Source organism: Mesoplodon densirostris, chromosome 17 (assembly GCF_025265405.1).
Source record: "Mesoplodon densirostris isolate mMesDen1 chromosome 17, mMesDen1 primary haplotype, whole genome shotgun sequence".
Taxonomy (NCBI): Eukaryota; Metazoa; Chordata; class Mammalia; order Artiodactyla; family Ziphiidae; genus Mesoplodon; species Mesoplodon densirostris.
In genome coordinates this window covers 40,822,140-40,837,048 of record NC_082677.1, presented here as the reverse complement: position 1 = coordinate 40,837,048, position 14,909 = coordinate 40,822,140, and positions in this window count along the sequence as shown.

Genomic DNA, 14,909 nt, shown 5'->3' with positions numbered 1-14,909 from the left:
GAAGCTAAACCCAGCCAAAGAAAGGAAAATTCAGAAATTCTAAAATTCTGATATAAAATTTCCTAGAAATTCTAGTGAAATGGTATAAGAAATTCATATCAGTATCTCACAGTATTTAAAGATTGTTCTCTAAGTTAGCTCTAGAGAACAGTTTTCACTTACCCATTTATTTATTCATTCAATGAAATTATATTTTTTGAATATTACCATGTGCCGGGCAGTAAGAAGAAAACAATTTGTTAATGTCTCAGTTTTATCATCTCTAAAGTAAGGACAAAAATACAGTTAACTCATTGGATTGACCTAAGGATTAAATGAGTTACTCCATCTCAAGGGCTTAGGACAGCTCCTCATACATAGTAAACTCCCCCCAAAAATGCCAGTGAACATTAGTGACACATATCTGCCAAGTAAGTGAAATAATAAGCTGAGGAATAGCAATGGCAATGCACAGTGTTGTGCACTAATTTCTTTTTCTGAATTTCCACATCAAGTGAAAGTCAGAAATTGAAAAACAATGGCTGATAATTATGGACAAAGGTCAAGTTTAAAAATAAAAGTGCATTTCAGAATATTCTTCAATCCCATCTATTCAAATGTTTTTGATGCTCCCTTCTTGGAACAGAGTTCCAGTAACTGAAGAGAACTTTTCTGAAACAATATTGGCTAAGGACCTCTCTAACTGGGCTCAAAATAGTTTTATTTCTAGGGAAATTGTGACAAAACATTCTACGTTTAATTTAATTGAGCTGTGGAAAGTGAAAGATGATACCTGAAGAAGACTGGAAATATGGATTCCATGAAGACAGGTAAATGCTCAGCAACAGAGGGAGACTAAATACAGGATCCTGGTCAGCAGGTATTATTAACACTCCATGCCACTGGCTTTGTCAGCAGAGAACAGAGGTCATAAACTTTATGAATAGGCATGACTTTGAACTTGTCTCCTTCAGAGTTTTTTTTTTTTTTTTTATGAACTATAAGGTGCCTGGAGAGGGAAAGGGAAAGTTGAAATGACATGAGTTTCCCTTTAGAAAGTGTAGGTGCTTGATAATATAGCATTAGTATCAAAAGGCCCCACTCCCAGAAAAAAAAAAAAAAAAACAGAATTGGAAAATACTGAAATTGTAGTAGCATTTATGAGTAATTTGTGTAATTATTGTTAGCTCAATGATGACTTGAGCTGCAGTAGTGGAATGTTTAGCACTGAAGATATCAGTATCATGAATTTTAAAATGATGACTTCAGAAGAACCTGTTAGAGTACCATTTAGAACATGTTTTCCAAAAGTCAGTTAAGGGAGTTAGAAGGCCATAGTCATTCTCTTTGTTTTGGAATTAATCCTCCGCTAATCAATTAGATAATATCATCACCTAGGTGCAACAAGTGTTTGATATTGCTCCAGAGAAAATAGGCAATCAGCTTCAGTTATTTTTCCTGACATTTGTTCTAGATAAGGTTTCACATCTTAGCCTGGAACAAGGTCATAATGTTGCACAGTTCCAACCTATTAAAAAAAAAAAGTAAAGAAAATCTAAAATATTTCCTGAGTAAATATATCTATACAAAGGAAATTTTCCAGCTATATTCATTTGCACCTTCACCTGTACCTGTAAGAGTTTAAGAGAACTGTGGTCATTATAGTCATACTGATTAGAAAGAATTAGTTATTTCCTGTTATGGCCACAGACAAGTCTTAAAGTTGTGCTACGGCATGAAGTGTCAGTGCCAGCCTGTAAATGTGCACTAGGAAAGGGGCACACGTCCCAGCCTTCAAGATACAATGTGAAGGGATTAAGAACTGGAAGGAGGTTGAGGCTACCATTTGTGGAAAAAAAACAGTTACAAAACAAGAAGTAATAAAGTCCTAAAGAGATTTGGTGGTGGTTCTTAGTACAGAGATGAAGGAAGTTTTTGGATCCCACAGAATCAGAGGATTTAGAAATTGATCTAAGGAAAATGGGGAAAATAAAAGGAAAAATATTATCCACATTTCAAGCTTGAAAGAGTAAGGAGAAAGAAACTGGAACATCAAGAAGAAAAATGAGTAGTAGGGAAAAATAATGAGCTGAAATTGGACATGAACATTTTTATTGTTGGCAAAATTTTATCATGTATGGATTTAATATCTTAAAAAGAGTCAAAATTCCCTCAGTTTGAATTAGAATATGGGAAGCAATGAAACTGGAATAAAGGCCCCTTGGGTTATAAAATAATGTGTGGCTATCAGGTAATAAAAGTGGTCATTTTGTAAAATGTATAAAAGAGTTCAGAAGATTCATGAGGAATATTCCATAGAAGTTTTAAACATTGATAATGTTATTGGAGTAACAACATTCCAAATTACTATTTTGATGAATTATCATTTGGACTTAGAAGTTCTACTGTATACATTTAGAAAAATAAACTCTTTGATTTTTTGCTGGTCTTCATACATATATTTGCATATTTTAAGTAAATGGAGATTATTAAGGTCCCTCAAACTTTTTTATATTTTTAATGACAACAGATATTACTAAAAATAATGGCAGTATAATACTAGAAGTAATTCATAACAATTCAATGAGGAGGGAGTCATAGTTAAAGAAATAAATGTAAATCTATTCAAAATTTGTCTTCCCAGACCCTACCCCAACTAGCATATAGGTATCTAGTAAATCTAGTTTTAAAAAATAAAATTTGGAATAATATATCAAGAAAGCAATGGTGTTTTCATTTGGAGAGCAAACAGTATAATCTAGAAGAAGAGAGTTTACAGAAAGCCATGCCCTAGCAATGAGTTGTGACAAGAGGACTAACCAAACCAGATATATAAATAAATTAAGGTCATCTCTCCACATTTTAAAATGATATTCATCATGAGATAAAAACAGTACACAGCATGGGAAGACCTCCTACGTTGACTGATAAGGTGAAAATATAAGAGTTTTTTTTCAGAAACGATTACAGTGATTTCATGCCCACAAAGTGAATGAGGGAAATAAACAAAGCTGAAGCTCTGCATACTAGCTACCTGCAGAGGAGCAGGTTACCTTGTCATCCATGATTGCGGTTTTACTCTATTACTGCCTGACAAAATCAAGTATACCAAATAGGTATAAAATGACGATAGATGACCTCCTATGGGATTCTGTGAACAGAAAATGGGGGATGAATCAGTCTGCATTGAATTCTGTTTCTCTCTCCCACAGATAAATATTGCATACTAAATCAGTTTCAGTGTACTCACATAGCCTTCCTTTTAGCTTAATATATGCAGTGTCAACTTTTTTCAAACTGAATACAGTTTGACTCTATGTACATAGTTTGTCTAAGGTAAAAATTGAAAATAGTTAAAGCAATGTAGAGTGAAATTCTTTTCCCACTCCTATCATTTTTTAGGGACTAGTGAGAAAAATCTATGAGCTGGAACAACTTAACTGGTATTTCTAATACTACTTAGTGCATGAAAAACCCATATCCTTCACATGTTAAGAGAACCTACTAGATTATTCTATTCAAATTCCTGTAAACTAAGACTTTCTTTAGTCACTGTCTCAGTCAATTGGAATAAATCAAGTTAGGTCACATTTTCCAAGAATTTTACACTAGGTTACTATATTCTTGAAAATATTGTTATCTGCACATCTCATATCAAAGACATATTTTATGATGCAGAACTGTTTCCCTATCTCCAATGTCTTATGGAGATAAAACAGTATGTGTGTGTGTGTGTGTGCATGTAAAAACAGTGTATGTGTGCATGTGTGTGTGTGTGTGTATGAATGTAAGACATGCACAATGTATTTCATAAACTTGTAAGGGGTGCTGGATATAAAGTTCTTGAACAGAGTCACAGTGAAAATATAACACTGCCTGCTTTCCTTGCTTTTCTCCAGCAGACATCTTAGCCAACACTTAAAGAAAAGATGAGGGATGGGCAGGAAAGAAATTGGTGATAACTGATGCAAAGAACTTCAAGGTAAACTCAATCCACACGTTGGTTGAGAGATTGGTTGGGCTGTTTTAACAAAGATCCAGGTTAAGAGTGGTTTAAAGAAAATAGAAGTTTATTTCTTTTTAAGGTAGTTCCAAGTTAATATAGAGAGCCTGAAATATGAATTTTTATCAGGTTGAGGTGCTTTCTATTTTGTCATGTAACATCTCTCTCTGGATGACCTGACTTCATACTTTAAGATGACTCAACACCATGTGTGCAGTCTACACACTGGGAAAGGAGAAAGAGGAAAGGTCACATATGACTGGATCAAACTTCTTTTTAAGGGTACAACCATGAAGATTAAAAAAAAAAAAAGAAGAAGAAACTACTTACGGTTAGATCACATTGCATAGAAATTAGTAACATGTCACACCTGGGTTCGAGGAAGCCAGGAAATGTAGTTTTATTCTAGGAATCTTGTACCTGTCTAAAAACTGAGTGTTCTATAACTATAGATAAATTGGATACTAATATTCATAGTAATCAATTCTACTACACTAACAAAAAAATTCCTGTCATAGTCCTCATTCTAATAAGACATATACCTTATGAGAAGTGGTATGACATAAATGTTTAGTAAAACACCTCTGAAAACCTATGTCTTTTCACTGAACCTTGGTTCTGTTACTTTCTTGATAAATAACTTCTCTGTACCTCAATTTCCTCATCTGTGAAAAAAGGGAATAATTTTTGTTAGGGTACTGTAAGTATTAAATATGTTTGGGGATGCATGCATTTAGAACAATACTAAACATATAATAAGAACTCAATAAATTTAGCATGTAGAATTATGTGTCTGCTTTTCTCTAGAATGTTTTTAAAAGTCTTTTATAATTCGTTTCATTTTAATGTTTGTTTATAGATTTCTATTTTTATATTCTTAAAACCCATATTGTCTAAAACAAATAAAGGCCCTAGACTTATGTGTTTTTTTCCTTAAATTGGAACTTTTCTTAACAATTTCTAACAAAATATGTTTTTATTTAATTTATATCCACCTCTATAAATGATGGCTTCATTAATAGGCTAAATAAGCTTACCAATAGGCTTCTTCTTATTTTTAAATGCCTAAAAAATAATCTTAACTTTACAAACTCCTGTGTACATGTTTACAAAACAAAACCAGACTGTTTTAGACAGCCAGAAACTAATAACTCTTTATTGCATACAGCAATAATAAAGATTTGTGAGTATTTACCAAAGCATAACACAGCTTGAAAAATATAGCTCAGAATGTTGAAGGCATCCTGATGAAAAAGAGTCAGATGACATTTAAGATATTATGTAGAGTATAAATTATAAGCAAGCATTAAACACAACAAACCCATGGCAAGCAGCTGATGTTCTGCATAAGTACAGGGTTGGGCAGTAGTAATAGAGTGTGCAATTCGTGCTTGAGCATGCAGATATACTAATACCAAAGGGAAAAAAACTCCTGCCCATGATGGATCAATAGTGAACAGATTTTAAATCCCAAGACAGAAGATGCAGGGAAAAAAACACACAGTGGGAGAGCAAAGAGAAGAAAGGGAAGGAGAAAGAGTGAAATGGTAAGAGAGATTAATCCAGGTTGATGTAAAAATTTTGGATCTGAAAGGGGAAAACAGGAACAGAGGTAACTTATGAGAGAAAGAGACATAGAAGAGAGGAGTGAGAGAGAGAGAGAGAGAGAGAGAGAGAGAGAGAGAGATTGAGAGAGATATCAACAAGAAAAAGAAAAAATAGAAAATAAATCCCCCTCAAAATTCAGGCCTGAAAATAAAGGCTAAGATGCCAGGTCAATCCCACCCACAAATGACCTAACCTCCCTGGCTTGGGCCTCTACTGCCATTCTATAGTCAATAGGCCTTTTTGAGGTTCCTTCTTGTCTTTCTTTCATAATCTGAGGCCTATGCCATCGCTTAACCTGGACATCTTGCCTCACTCTTCATCTACACATCAGCACTCGGGTGACCACTGCGGCTTGAGAAGTCAGTTAACCTCAAGTCATGACATTTTAGATACACAAGTTTGTCCATGGCAGGTAGATATGAGATAGTCTGGGACCTGGGATCCTTTACTGCAGTGCTTGCCTCTAGACTAACATCTCCTTGAGCAACAGAATACAAAGAAACTATAAGGGACTAAAAATAACTGCATGCATGCACAGTTGGGGCAACTATGAACAATAGGATACAAAAAGGCCACAGATCAACTGCCATGTCTGAGGTGCCAGGAGTAAAAGCAGGGTACTAGGCATGATCCTTGCACACAGCACCCCCAAGGAGGTGGGCAGACCACCTAAGTTATGCCTCCTGCTCAACCCTATCCTCACCCCATTTAAGAAACCAGCTTACCCCCCACTCAGGGAGTGAGCAAGGGCACGGGTTTCCTGTTCTTGCCCCTGCCCTCTCGGACTGCACTGGTCTAGAAATTTGTCCAATAAAAGGCAAAATTATTTGCTTTCTGTAACTTAAAAAAAGGGGCTCCCTCCTGAGCAGAGCCTTGAAAGCTTTGTAAGTGCATCATCTGGTGCATGGCCCAAAGGGCAATGGCACATGGTTATCCTGGACCACAACACCTGTGCCTGGTCTCTATCTAAGGACTTTGAATATGTGCAGTCCAATTTTTTTTTAAGCCAATTAAACCAATTGCTACTTTTTACACTCCTCTAGTCACATTTTACATATTCTTCCTTACCATGATAACATAATAGACAAAGGGGAAATTATACTTTACACTGTATATACTCTGAGAGTCAGAGTAAAGATATATTTAAATATTCAAGGAAAAATTCAGGTAGGTGAATGTATTGAAATGAGGCATAGAAACTAAAGTATCTGAGAAGTTAGTGCTCGATGATCATGTCAGTCAGCAACAGGAAAATCCTACAGTAGGTAAAGTATTACATTTCATCCATTACAAGTTAGATTTTTTCATATTTTAACATCTTTGAAATCAAGATGCATCTTATGATTGATTGCTTCCTATAATTTCTGCCAGACAGAGGGCACTCACAACAAACTCATCACTGTCCGTGCATGTGTGAGCATCATTGTTACTTGTGGCAGGATAATACCACTGAGATGTCAACATTTCATCTCAAACTATTTAAGATCCATCTGAGTAAGGAATAACAGTTCTGTTTATATTTTGAAACCTTCCACAGACATATCCTTGTAAGGTAAATAAATACAGGTCTTGTAGAACTGACGTCCATAGAAGGAAATTATGGAGACAATGCAGAGCAGTCTGAGAAAATTATCTATCATAAACTATCTTGATGGTTCAAGGCACAATATATTTTGGGAAAAAAAAAAAAGACGGACTAATAAAACTTAGATGAACAGAGATTCAGACTCTTCATATGAAGAACTTTAAAAGTACCTAGACAACTTATTTCACTTTTATTTCCCATTCACTTATTCACAAAGGTGATATGTGGTAAAAATCTATATATAAGTCTGAAAAACCTTTTCTGAAATGTATAAAAATACAATTCTAATTTATAGTTATGAATCAAATTATAGTTTAATTTCCAGATATTTTTCTTTAAGGTTTTAAAAAGTGATGATACTTTTGATTGGTACCATAATAGCTTAATGAAGTGGGATGCCTAAACTGTAAGCTTGAAGAGGAGCCCATCCTCAATGATAAAATGTCTAGGGTATCTTTTTTTTTTTTTTTTTTTTTTTGCGGTACGCGGGCCTCTCACTGTTGTGGCCTCTCCCGTTGTGGAGCACAGGCTCCGGATGCGCAGGCTCAGCGGCCATGGCTCACGGGCTCAGCTGCTCCGTGGCACGTGGGATCTTCCCGGACCGGGGCACGAACCCGTGTCCCCTGCATCGGCAGGCGGACTCTCAACCACTGCGCCACCAGGGAAGCCCTAGGGTATCTTTGAGTTCACCAACTTTATTTATGCTTTCAGATCATTCTGTAGTTCTCAAGAATATATCAAAATATAATGCTTATACTTCATCTTCTTATCTGAATGTATTTAGACAGTATTTATTGATTTCCCAACATAAGGAAATATTAGAGAATTTATTCTACTTTTTATGATTTCTTTCCTATTAGCTTCCCAATTTTTGTTTGTTTCTTAGTTTTGATCCTTTACCTGACTACATATGTGTCACACTAATTCTTGATCTATTAATTATAGACAATGTTTATTGAAACTCTATAAATGACTCATCTATCCTATTGCCTCCTTTTTTTTTTTTTTTTTTTTTTGCTGTATGCAGGCCTCTCACTGTTGTGGCCTCTCCCATTGTGGAGCACAGGCTCTGGACGCAAAAGCTCAGTGACCATGGCTCATGGGCCCAGCCACTCCACGGCATGTGGGATCTTCCCGGACCGGGGCACGAACCTGTGTCCCCTGCATTGGCAGGTGGACTCTCAACCACTGCGCCACTAGGGAAGCCCCCTATTGTCTCCTCTTGATTTCTGTTTATTGCGCTATTCTTTGACAATTTTCATGTTTAGAATATTTACATTCTTAAACTGCAATTCAATTTATTGCCTTTTTCTATATGTTGATGGAAAAGACTAAAAAGTAATATGAAAAATCATAATATTATGCTTAATAACTACTTCTTCAGGATCAAATGCTATGACTGAATCCATAAGGAAAAAACATAAAACTATATCAGAACATTTGTGTCTCTTGATTGCTTAGAAATCATACATTTTTTCCAGCATAGATGGATTAAGACTTTGTTGAATAGCTTTTTATTTTTGTTACAGTTTTAGATTACTTTTTCATCCTCTTTATAGGAAAAAAAAGTCCTCATCATAAAATTGTAACTTTCCTTGAATTGCAGTGAAATACTTTTTGGAGATTTTTTTTTTTTTTTTTTTTTTTTTTTTTTTTTTTTTTTTTGTGGTACGCGGGCCTCTCACTGTTGCGGCCTCTCCTGCTGCAGAGCACAGGCTCCGGACGCACAGGCTCAGCGGCCATGGCTCACGGGCCTAGCCACTCTGCGGCATGTGGGATCTTCCCAGACCGGGGTACGAACCTGTGTCCCTTGCATCGGCAGGCAGACTCTCAACCACTGCACCACCAGGGAAGCCCTGGAGATATTTTTTATAGATTCCTTTATTACCTGCTATCCCTTTAACATTCAGCAGTTTAAAAAATTCTAGTCCTGGGTTTAGTTCACTGTTTAATTCTATGATTGCTGCTTCACTTATTTTCTTTAACTATTTTTTTAAATGGTATGTGTGTACATCTTCAAGTTTTTGTTTTGTTTTGTTTTTTTGTTTTGTTTTCTATGAGAAGAGTCAGTGAAAGGTGGATTTTATGAGGGTTTTGTGGGGTATTTTGCCTAAAAATATCTATATTTTTGTTCTTAAACTTAATTTGGTGGGTGTTACAGAGTAGAATTGGCTTACTTAATACCATTTCCTAGATCCATGTTCCCTTGCAGTCTTCTAATTTAAGGCCTAAAAGAATGAAACTCAGTACGCAGTTTTCAGCTTCTTGACAGCTTTGATAACCAAAAAACAGAGTTGAATCTGGAAACCTAAGTGAAATCCTTCTAGCAGAGAGACATATCTAGAAAAACTTTTGTTCCCTGAAGAAATACAAATAAAAAGACTCAGTTGATGTGGTACTGCTGTCCTCTCCTCTATCCTTACTCTCTTGCACATAAATGGGAAGACTAGTCAAGAAGGGTGGCAACAATCCAAACAATTATCTATTGTTTATCTGTTTATTGCTAAATCTATCAACTCTAATGTTAAACACACACACACAAACACACACACACTCAGAATGGAGACCTAGAGAGAAAGTGAGCACCACAGTGTTTCCAAGGTATTGGCATCAACAGTCAACACATTTAAAGTAGTATAAAATTGGATGGAGCAGACTAAGAAGCTGAGAATGTCCATTTCCATGGTAGGTCAGCCCAAGAAACTTCTAAAGTCTTGAGCTTTTGGAGAAGCTGAAGGAGAAAGGGGTTTGAGTGAAGAGAAGTAGAGGTAATCAAAGAATCCACTGATGCTCAAAATTTTAGTTCAGCACTGGTGCTTGAAGGTTCAGGAGAAAATGGAAAGCTCTCCCCAAGTAGAAGTTTCCTGGATTAGAAATATATCTGAAATAAAATATTCCCTGTGTCCTACACATTTTTTTCAGGTTCATCAGTAAAAAAGGAGAGATACTAATGTGGTTTCAATATATATTTGACAAGATAAGGAAAATGGGGAATGATAGGTATCAGTGATGTTAGACACAATAAATAGGAAAACATTTGTCTCCCAGAAAAGTAAGAACAAGAACATTAACATCCAAGACATTTCTTGGGCATGGGGAAAGGGCCGAGGCAACGTTTTTTTTCTGGTTCATAAGTAGCCAATTCATTTTTACTGAATTTGTGGGATCCAGTCCCAGAAAAAAAATTGAACCCTGTTAAACTAGTCTTCTACTCCAACCAGGTTTATGTTTTTTTGTATGTGTGTATGTGTGTATGAGTGTGTGTGTGTGTGTGTGAAAGAGAGAGAGTGTGTGTGTGTGAATGTGTGTACATGAACTTGCATACAAGCACACGCATGCTTCATGTGGGGTAAACATTAATTCTATATGGAACTAGACACTGTTTATGTATATATACACAGTATATATACAAACTGTATATACCTTGTGCTAGGGTTTTTTAAGAAAGAAAACTTCATGTAAAAATATATTACCTTAAGCTTCAGAATTTCTTCCTCTTCTAAACAACATTCAAAACCAGGATATATGAAACATCTTCAGAGGTATGACCCTTTGTTTTGCAGTGAAAGAAAATCTTCTGGGTTACCACCCTTGCTGCAAAATATCACAGAGTCTGTGAAATAAGAAAGTCAATATGTATTAGACAAAGAGAAGAAACGAGTGTATAGAGAGTGAACAGGAAACCAGCGATGAGGAAAACAGCAGGGGGTTGTTTGTTGAGCCCAGTGACCTTTTTCTATTCTTAATACATAGAAACTTGTGTAGATCACAGAAAAAAAAAAAAAAGAAGAAGAAAAAAATTCGTTAATTCTTTAGTTTTCTGTATATAGATAAGGATGTTTCTCTCCTCTTTTCTCTATTTAACTTTAGTAACTTTCTCCAGTGAGGTTATTACGCTTGTAAATTCAATTCAGTGTAAGCTAAGTAGGAGAAAATAATAAGGATCTTAGAGTTTTTCCTACTACTAGTTATAAAACTCTGCGAGAACTGCAAGTATTCTTCCCTTAACAAGTAATACTATATTCACCAAGGGAAATGAAACAGAGCTTAGAGTGAGTCTTGCAGCCTATTAAACATTTAATAAGTAATAAGGATCCATCAAAATGTGGACTATTTTTCACAGATGATGACTGCAGACAGTCATTTCCCAATCTGAGTTATAGAAGCCAGGAGGGAAGCTCTTGTGATGGAAGAATCAAATATAAAGTGACTAAGAATAGCCAATTTCTTGTATTTGACATTTGTTAATGTGAACTTTCAAAGTCTGAGTCATGGATGCAGACAGATTTGTGCCGTTGTCTATGTATATGTGTCTCTGGCTCAATCAATATCTCACAATATTGAGATCCTATTTCATTTGCAATATCTTAATAACCACTTTGATACATTCATTAATCAGATCGCTGGATTGCAATTTGTCTTGTCTTGTGATATCAGGGACTAAGACCAAGATAGAAGACATTAAACATAATTTGATAACTCAGAATGCCTCTCATATTCCGATTGTCAAGCCTAGCTAATTTCATAGTTAAATAAATACGTTTCAGGGATAGAAGCTTAGAATCCACATCTGCCAGGAGCAAATCACTTGCTTCCTCTTCATTCCACCTTCTAAATCTAGACTGCCTTCATGAATGTTCTGAGAATAAGGCACATGTGTCACCATCATCTACTGTTCACATCCAATTTCCTGACATGTTGTGATAGGTAGACAGAATTCTAAGATAGTATCAAGATTCCTGTCCCCTGGTGCTCATGCCTTGTGTAATTCCCTCTCCTTGAGTGTGGGTAGGACCTGTGAATATGATGGATCTCACTGCCATGGTTATGTGATATTATGTGGCAAAGATAAAGAGATTTTGCCTTGGTAGGCCTCTCCTAGTGAGACAGCCATTTAAAATTGGACTTAGACTTTTCCTGATCTCAAGGATTCTCTTGATGACTTTAAAGAAATAAGCTGCCATGTTGTGAGTGAGCAGCAGGATTAGGTGTTGAGGGTGGCCTCCAGTTGCAGAGGGGGACCCTCACTGGCAGTCAGCAAGGAAATCGGGGTCTCAGAAATAAACCAAAAAAAAAAATTCTTCCAGCAACCGGGATGAACCAGGAAATGGATTCTTCCCTATTCAAGCTTTCAGATGAGAACACAGCCTGTCTGACATCTCCATTTCAGCCTCGTTAGCCTCTGAGCAGAGGACCCAGTTGAGCCACGCCCAGACTTCTGACCTGCAGAAACTATGGATTAATAAATGGGTGTTGTTTTTTGTTTTGTTTTTGGTATGCGGGCTTCTCACTGTTGCGGCCTCTCCCGTTGCGGAGCACAGGCTCTGGACACGCAGGCTCAGCGGCCATGGCTCACGGGCCAGGCCGCTCCACGGCATGTGGGATCTTCCCGGACCAGGACACAAACCCGTGTCCCCTGCATCAGCAGGTGGACTCTCAACCACTGTGCCACCAGGGAAGCCCTAAATGGGTGTTGTTTTAAACAGCTAAGTCTGTGGTAATTTGTCATGCAGCAATAATAAGCTAATAAACATTGCTTCTAAACCAGAGGCATCTTAACTTAATATAAATTGATGTTGCTTGATGTTGTTTCAAGGGCGCTGAAAAATTTTGAATGCACGACTAGGCTAATACAGGTCCTAACCCAGTGCTGAACACACAGTACATACTGAATAAAAGTTGTATATGTGACCAAATAAATGGTTGACTTATAATGAATACTTTACACTGCAGATTACAGAGCACCTTGAGATACGGTGATTTTTTTAATGATAAAATATTGGTAGGAGTGTTATTAAAATACACATTTTAGAAGTGAGAAAAGAAACTCACAGAGAGGTAAGTGACTTGACTGAAGTCACAGCCTTGGCAAGTGAAAAAAATTTTCACCATAATCTCTCTATCTCTATTGAACAGAGGTATTAAGAAAATAAGCAATGGAAACGTGTTTGAAAATAAATAGAATTCTGATTAATTCATGAAAGCAACCACAAATAGCATCAGGAAACTCACTCTCGGGCATGTTACCTAACATCTTCAAGTTTCACTTCCTTCATCTATAAAATAGAATTAAAATAGTACCAAACTCACAGAGAGCAGTGCATCCACATAAGCTTGTCTCTTATAGGTTGATTCTGAAAAAATGGAAAATGTAGCATTTTAAACTTCTACAAGTGTTATAACCTTGTAATATGCTGTCTTTATAGATATCTTCATATATACTAAAATAAAGAAAATTTAACCTCTTGTAAATGTATTTTTTAATAGATTTTACACACAAAGGAAAACAGTGTTAGAGGTCGTGAGTTAAATGTTTCCTTTTCTTTTTAAATATTTAAGCCAAATGTTTGGTAGGGGTTTGGGTTCTTTACAAAAGTGTTTAATATCCTCCAATATTTTTCTATCTACCTCCCAAAAAAGAACATAGAAAGTGAAGTTCATTTAAAATGACAATAACAGGACAGCACAGTTCTAAGTTAGTATATCATCTTTCAAATTTCAGAAACAATAAAATCATTCTGGAATATTAAAACAAAGGACTGGATGATTTTTTGAATGATTTTTAACTTTCTGAAAGAAGGTCGGTATATAACTTTTCACTAAATATTGGAAAGAAAGTCATTTAGTAAATAGCTTTCTCAGACACTCTTATTGAAATAAGTTTCTTCTTGAGAATAAAAGAGAAGACATCATCATATTTTCACTACTTAAAGAAAAATATTAAAATAACTTCACAAAAGTTGTTTCTACTTTTAAATGATTTGAGACTTGACAATATATTTCCAAACTTCACTTTATTTTTTCCAAATTTACACATACATGTTTCAAGCCTGGTAATTGCTTTTGATATCTTCAAAAGAATTCACTTGAGTCATTTGTCCAGAATAACTCTGATGGATCTTGAATAGGACTTCCTGACAGATACACTTAGATATGAAACATCTTGCAACATGATTGACACATTCTCATATATACACTAGAGCTACAAAAAGGATATATTTTCTGGGGCTTCAAAAAATGAATTTAAAATATCTAGTATTTAATTTAACTAGTTATTTTCTTAACAGTCACAGAAAAGTAATTCTCTTAACAGTCACAGAAAAGTAATAGATTGATGTACTGATTCATAAATGACCACTAACATTGTATTCTATGCAGAGGAAAAATATTAGACTTTGTGTATGTTTATTCTTGTCACCATAACTTAGTGAGTATCTGTGTAAATTTCTCACATTTTTAAGCATTTGGATTTGTCTCTTTTCAATAATCATTTTTGAAATATAAAATACTTGAAAAGAATCCAAATGAATCAAATTCTTCTTCATTTGCTGCAGTTTTATGGTTTGTATTATCCTAAGTTCTAATAGTGCTTTATCCCACACATGAGTGTAACAAAATGAGTTATCTATCATCACAAATATTAATCTCACACAACTTAACATAAGTTTTCACACAAAGAAGAAGTCATGATTTTCCCTGTGATAAATGGATCTTCAGACACAAGAAATTCCTCTCTCCATCTGCCCTAACCAAATAACAAAGACATTGTGATTATTCTCTGTCTGTATTTTCATATTTATAACACAAATGTAAAATTAATTATATCAGTAAATGGAGAGGAAAAAAGCACATATACAAAGTAGGAAGCTTTAATTTTCAGACAAGATTTGGAAGTAGACTGGTGAGGAAGAAGCTATATGTCTTTGTGCCTCCAGGCAAAAGAAAAGCCAGGTG